Below are 6648 nucleotides of genomic sequence, written 5' to 3'. Positions count from 1 at the left end.
GGAGTGGCACTGTGGCTCAAGTGGAAGAAAACTAGCCTTGAGCTGAAGAGCTCCGGGACAATGCCGAGGCCCAGAATTAAGACCCATGACAGACAAAAAAAAAAAAAAGTAACTGAGCTAATTCCTGCCTTTTCAAGTGTTTAGACTCCCTCTGCCTAGAAAACTCTTTCCCCATTTTCCATGGGTTGGTTTTCCTTGCATCCAGGTCTTAGTTGAGTATTAGTGGAGTATTTCTTTGCTGATCATGGACCTTGAACTCAGAGCTGGACTCTTTCCCTGAGCTTTTTCGTTTATGGCAAGCACTCTACCACTTTGAGCCACAGCTCCACTTCAGTTTCCAGATGGTTAATTGAAGGCAAGAGTCTCACAGACATGCCTGCCTGTGCTGGCTTTGAACCATGATCCTCAGATCTCAGCCTTCCAAGTAGCTAGGATTACAGGTGTGAGCCACCAGCACCTAGCAGGGGATTTCTTGATTCACATCTAAAGTACACTGCCTCCTTCAGCCATATGTTATACCACTGTATCTTATTTTTTCCTAATTACCTGTCACTACTTGAATTGTTCTCTTTAAGGTTTATACATGTGGTAAGGTTGTCCTTTTCTTATTTACTCCCCTATCTCCAGCATCTAGAATAGAGACTGGCATTAATAATCCAATAAATGTTAGTGGTTATTATTACCATAATTATGCATGCATTAAGTACTACATGCCATTTAATTTTCACCACAGTCTTGAGATAAATAATATTACCCATTTATAATAAACTGGGCTGAACAAAGCTAAATGACTTCCTTAATATTGAAAAGATAAATGGTGGGCTGGGTGTGGTAGCACATATCTGTAATCTCAGCACTTGGAAGGCTGAAGTAGGATTTCTAGTTCAAAGACAGCTTTGGCTACATTATGAAATTCTTTTATTTTTAATTTTATTTTGTAAAGATGCTGTACAGAGTGGTTACAGTTACATGAGTCAGGCAATGAGTACATTTCTTGTTGAGCATTGTTACCCCTCCTTGTTGTTCTCCCGCTATTCCCTCCCTCTCCCACCTCCCTCACTCCTCCCTACTACATTATGAAATTCTTGTCTCAAAAAAAAGGAGGGGAGTGCAGGGGAGGAGGGTGATGGGAAGGGATGGGAAGGGAAAACAAAGGAGGCAACAATGCTTGATAAGAAATGTACTCAATGGGCTGGGAAGGTGGCTCAGTGGTAGAGTGCTTGCCTTGCATGAGGCCCTGGGTTCGATTCCCCAGCACCACATAAGCAAAAAGAAAAAAGCCGGAAGTGGCACTGTGGCTCAAGTGGTAGAGCGCTAGCCTTGAGCTGAAGAGCTGAGGGACAGCGCCCAGGCCCAGAGTTCAGGCCTCACGACTGAAAAAAAAAAAAAAAAAGGAGAGGAGAAGATATGAACCCAATTTCATACTATTTAACTACTCATTACTTAATACTAGGTTACAATGTCACAAGAGTCCTCAGCCAGAGGCATGGTTCTGGGGAATCTCTACAAACTAAGTCTAGTTACTCACTACAAAAGACCAAACAGAAAAAAAAAGTGATCGTGAATAGGGGGACCTATTCAATATGGCCGCTCTGGAAGGGGGCTACTGTCCTGAGTGTTGCTTTTTGCTTTTGAGGAGCTAACAATAGGTTTGTTGTTTTTTGTTTATTTGTTTTGCAGGTGGAGGGGTGTTATATAAGAGAAGAACAAATGGCAAGAATTATCCTTCATCAACAGTCTTGGTCAAATTGTGGTCTGTGGTTGATTTTTATCTCAGGATAAAATCACCTGCTTGAGGATAGTTTTGGCTTGTTTCAAATGTTTATCAATCTGGCCTGTTGTTCTTGGAACCTAAGGTGCCTGAAGGAGTGCAGGACTCATAGAAACAAGTCACAAAGCAAGATGGAGTTTGTTAGGTCAACAGCTGGGCCCTTCTTCAGGTTTAAGGCAGTGATATGACACTTGTAGGTACTGCTCTGGTGGTCTAGAACAGGAGACTAAAAGCTGGAAGTTGTTCTGGGCATAATGTCACAGCCTGTAATCCCCAGCAGTCCAGAGGCTGAGGCAGGAAGATTGATGGTTTGAGGTCAGCCTGAAATACATAGTAAGACCCTATCTCAAAAAAAAAAAAAATGCTGAAGCTAGGCATTGGTGGCACACAGCTATAACCCTAGCAACTCAGGAGGCTGAGATTTGAGGATTGAAGTTTGAAGATAACCCTGGCAGAAAATTCCCTGTGTGACTGCAATCTCCAATTAACCACTCAAAAACTGGAAGTGGATCTGTGGCTCAAAGTGGTAGAGCACTAACCTTGAGCAAAAGAGCTCAAGGACAGTGAGTGCCCAGGTCCTGAGTTCAAGATCCAGGATCAACTTAAAAAAAAAAAGCTGGGGCTGGGAAGGTGGCTCAGTGGTATAGTGCTTGCCTTGCATGCATGAGGCCAGAGTTCAGGCCCCAGGACTGACCAAAAAAAAAAAAAAAAAGCTGATAGTTGTCAGTTTATTAATGATATCCCTATAAATTTCGAAAATATCTTCCTCTTTATCTTGGTGCCTTCAGCCTAGAAAGTGAAAGATTACCAGTTTCAGATAAGCATTCCATAAATGATTAACATGCCTACGTGTACAAGCCTACGTGCAGAGTAGAGCAGGAATTGAGGTAATAAAAGGAGATAGTTATGAAATGAAGGCAGAAACGTCAAGGCTTTATCTTGCTTTGATTTACCCATGGGTCATCTGCAGGTCCACCTCTAAGCCCCTGTTACGGTAGCTTCTCACCTTTATAACCCTACAACCCAAGAAATATTGCTGGAATTCAGTTGCAAAATCTTAGAAGGGAAGAAATTCTGAAGTATGGGGTAAAGGTCAAGGGGATGTTTACCCAGAGAACCTGGCTACAAACAAGTTCTATGATGGCACACTCATTCCACAAACACGTTAGTCTATTACATTCCCACCACTCACCAGGCTGCTGTTCTAGGTGTTGAGAATTCATTGCTTATGAGAATTCTTTCCTTGGCTCACCTCTACCCCAGAAAAAGGCTAAGGAGAACTTGCAGTTGAATATCTTCACTATGGGGGCTGGGGGTTGGGGATGGGAGGCAAGGGAGAGCAGTCAGACATCAACCAAAGCCAACATCCAGGCTGTGTCTTGGAGGTCCAGGTGTGTTTATTTTGGAGGAAGCTAAAAGAGACATAGATCTGGATCTTCCAAAAACTAAAAAAACAATCAACTCACTTCACAAAACCTCAACTACCTGAGGCAGACAGAGGAGCATAGGGATGTACCTATGATTGTTTCAGTTTTAGCCAAAAGGAGGAAATTTGGACTCCAGCCCTTTGGAGAGCACAGAGTATTTTCTTTTCAGAGTTCATAGAAGCTCCATTGTCGACCCATCATCAGATGTGAGGCTGAAGTTGATAATGGAAGGGCCAGACAATGGAAAGTAGTACCTCCCCTAGAGACACATTCTCCCTCAGGCCTCCTAGCTGGGTGCCAAGCTCCTGTATGACTTTCTGAGAAGGAATGCCAACATCCACCTAATTATTATGGAATTAATTCTCTTTGATTCCAACTAGATCTAGTTCTAAAATTGAGATTCCAGTCGGTGTTTGTAGATTGGAGGGTGATTTGCAGCTTTTCACAGAACCAACCAAAGAAATGAGAACAGCAGACGTGGAAATTTGGTCAACTACCCTTCCATTGGGAAATTACAAGAGTACATTGATACGTTCCATTCCTATAAACAACCCAGGACATTTTTGTTAAGGTTTGTAAGGGGTTAATAGGCCACAGGTGAAGAAAATCTAGTTGGCATCTGTTGACTTGTGGTGACCAAGGAAACAAGGACAAAAACAAGAGTTAAATTCCAGAAGACATAAAATTTGGATGGGGTTCTTCACAGAATATACAACAGCCTTTTCTCCCTTTTTTTATGCCAGTACTGGGGCTTGATCTCAGGGTCCAGGAACTAGCCCTCAGCTTTTCACTCAAGGCTGGCACTACCACTTGAGCCACAGATCTACTTCTGGCTTTTTTTTGCTTGCTATTTGGAGGTAAGAGTCTTATTGACTTTTCTGCCTGGGCTGGCTTCAAATTGGGATCCTTAGATCTCAGCCTCCTAAGTAGCTAGGATTACAGGCGAAAGCCACCAGCTCCTAGCAGTTTTCTCCATTCTTTCAGGCCAGAAGGATTCTCAAATTAAGCGCCCTCCTGTCCATTCTCCTCATTGCCATCAGCAAACTCCCCACTAGACAAAACTCTGTGTAAAACCCATTAGTGCTATGCTCAGCAATCCAACTACAGTAGCCCATGTCCCATCCCAATGCCTGCTGTGACCAGTCATCTCTGGACCTCAGCACAGGCTTGTCCCCTCTGCCTGGATCGATCTCTCTGTCTAAACACATCAGGACCCCCCAACAATGCAGTCTCTGGTGCCTTGTACTGTCCCAGCATCTCATTTTATACCGCTTGCTTAACTGTCTGCTCCCTCCCACCCCCTAGACATATCTGTCTAGTTTGCCTCAGGATTCCCCAGAGCCTAGTACAGCTCTCAGCACAAAGTAGGAAGAGGAAATAGACTCATCAAGTTAGATTTTTGTCAAGCTGAATGCTGCCTGCGTTGCCTTAAGAGCCTGAAATCGACTAAAAAAATGAAGACAGAAGAATAATGGGGTAGGAATAGGAAAGGCTGCCTAAGAAAAGCGGAAGGCAAGTGCCCCTCCTTCTTTCTTCTTTTTCTTTCCAGCTTACCCAGTTCCTGAACTGATGTGCAAGACCCACAGATTTTTTTTTTCTGACCATAGAAGGAGAAGAGACTATAAAATTCAGCTTCCCATCTGGTTCTTCATGGTCCAAGAAAATACAGCACAATTTCAAACTCCAGGGAAACAAGCACTCCAATGATGAAAGCTTTAAACCTAGTCTGTCGTACAATCCCCAAAGAGTAACATGAATTGGACTCTGGAAGAAAAGTGAAGGAAACATCATTTACTCTGTAAGGATTCGTTCCCTGGGGACCCTGGAAAAGAGGATGAGTTTGATATTGGCTCAGGGCAATTTTCCCTTCTGGCCTTCTGAGCCAACCCTGCTCCATTCAACAGCTGGCCTTCACTTTTCTTCCTACTCACGCCAACAGGCTCCTAATCACGGAGTCTATCATCCGTCCGCCTCACAGCCTGGGCTGAGAGTGGAAACTGGCCTTCCAGTGGGAGTGTTTTAACATCTGTCCTTATCCACTGCCCAAAAACCTGGCTGCTACTTCAATACTAAGATGATGTATTTGCTTTTTAATGTTTTCTGTTAGAAGCAGGGTTAAGAATTGCTGGGGAGAGATGAAACAAGAATTGACTCCTCTGTATCTAAAAACAGCATGGGAGGCACTCACACATGCTCTGGAGCCTGCTGCATGTCATTGTCTGTCTACTGGCATACCTCTGCCCCTGGCAAGAAAAAAAATAGGGCAAAGGTTCTAAACCAAGCATAGGCTGATGCCCAACTACTGAAGGGAATGTTCAGAAATGTGCTAGAAACACCAGATCTGGGGAGATTTGACAGCCGGCTTGGAGGCTTCTGGCGGTTCAGATAAATATCTAGTCTTGGAGTATATTTCTGAGCTTTCTCTGTGATCCCTTTGAAGTTTATCCAACTTGAATAAACCTTCCAGAAGGCCGGAGCCAGTGGAAAAAAAAATCCTTTCTGTGGAAGTCTCCTTCCTGGAAGTGCCTTGTTGCTTTCTAACAGGGTCGCCAGCCCATCAGGAGTAGTGATCTGAAATGTAGAGGCAGAAACTTGCAATAGAATGTTCCTATAATGTTCAATTCCCTTTTTCTTCCCCTTCTTGTCCTTTTTACATACAGATGACAGAAGGTGAATCACCAAAGCTGCAGTGGGCTTTGAGGACCACAGGCTTAGATCATTGCTGCCTGGGACCCCATCTTACAGATCCAACAGGGCTATTTCTGAAGGCCTAGGCTAAGATAGACAGGAAAAGGACCACACGTTTGAATAACAGGAGATGCCATTTGTGGTCGAGAAAGTCACTGCTGGAGCATGGCTGATGGTGTCATGCATCAGGACAGGTGGGAGGCTCCGTCTCATTTCCCGGAGAAGCATTCCCAGGTTCCCGGAGCAGCGGCTAGAGCCTATCTTTCCTCCTGTTTGTCAGGTTTTTGTAATTGCAGGTTTACTGGTGCATTGAGAAATGCTTGTGTGTTCAGAGGGGCTTTTAAGTAGGTGAACACACCTCAGGACCAAGTGGCATCTCCCAAGGTGTAAGATGGATCAAATTTGGGGAACAGGAAGCAAAGAGGCTGGGCAAAGGGTGATGGGGTACCCAGCACTGGCTTCCTTAGGAAAACAAATGGTGGGGGCCTTTATGAGCTGCAAGTAGGGTCTCCAGGCCTGCTTTGACTCCCCTTAGAGGTGAGGCTGAGCTTTGCTCATTCCCTAACTTGACAGAACAAGGGCCCAAAGGCAGAATCAGAACATCTGGAGAGGGAGCTGGGCAGGGGACACCCTATTTCACAACCCCCCCTTAACTCTTCCGGCTGACATCTGACAATGAGATGAGGGGCATGCCCTTTTGTGATCCTGGGACCAAATGGGAAAAGGAAGATGACAGAGAGATTTGGCTTCAGCACCAAAGAA

The sequence above is a fragment of the Dipodomys ordii genome, unplaced genomic scaffold (assembly GCF_000151885.1).
Source record: "Dipodomys ordii isolate 6190 unplaced genomic scaffold, Dord_2.0 Scaffold51, whole genome shotgun sequence".
In the NCBI taxonomy this organism is placed as follows: domain Eukaryota; kingdom Metazoa; phylum Chordata; class Mammalia; order Rodentia; family Heteromyidae; genus Dipodomys; species Dipodomys ordii.
The sequence above is the reverse complement of the archived record's forward strand: the minus strand, read 5'-3'. Positions refer to the sequence as shown.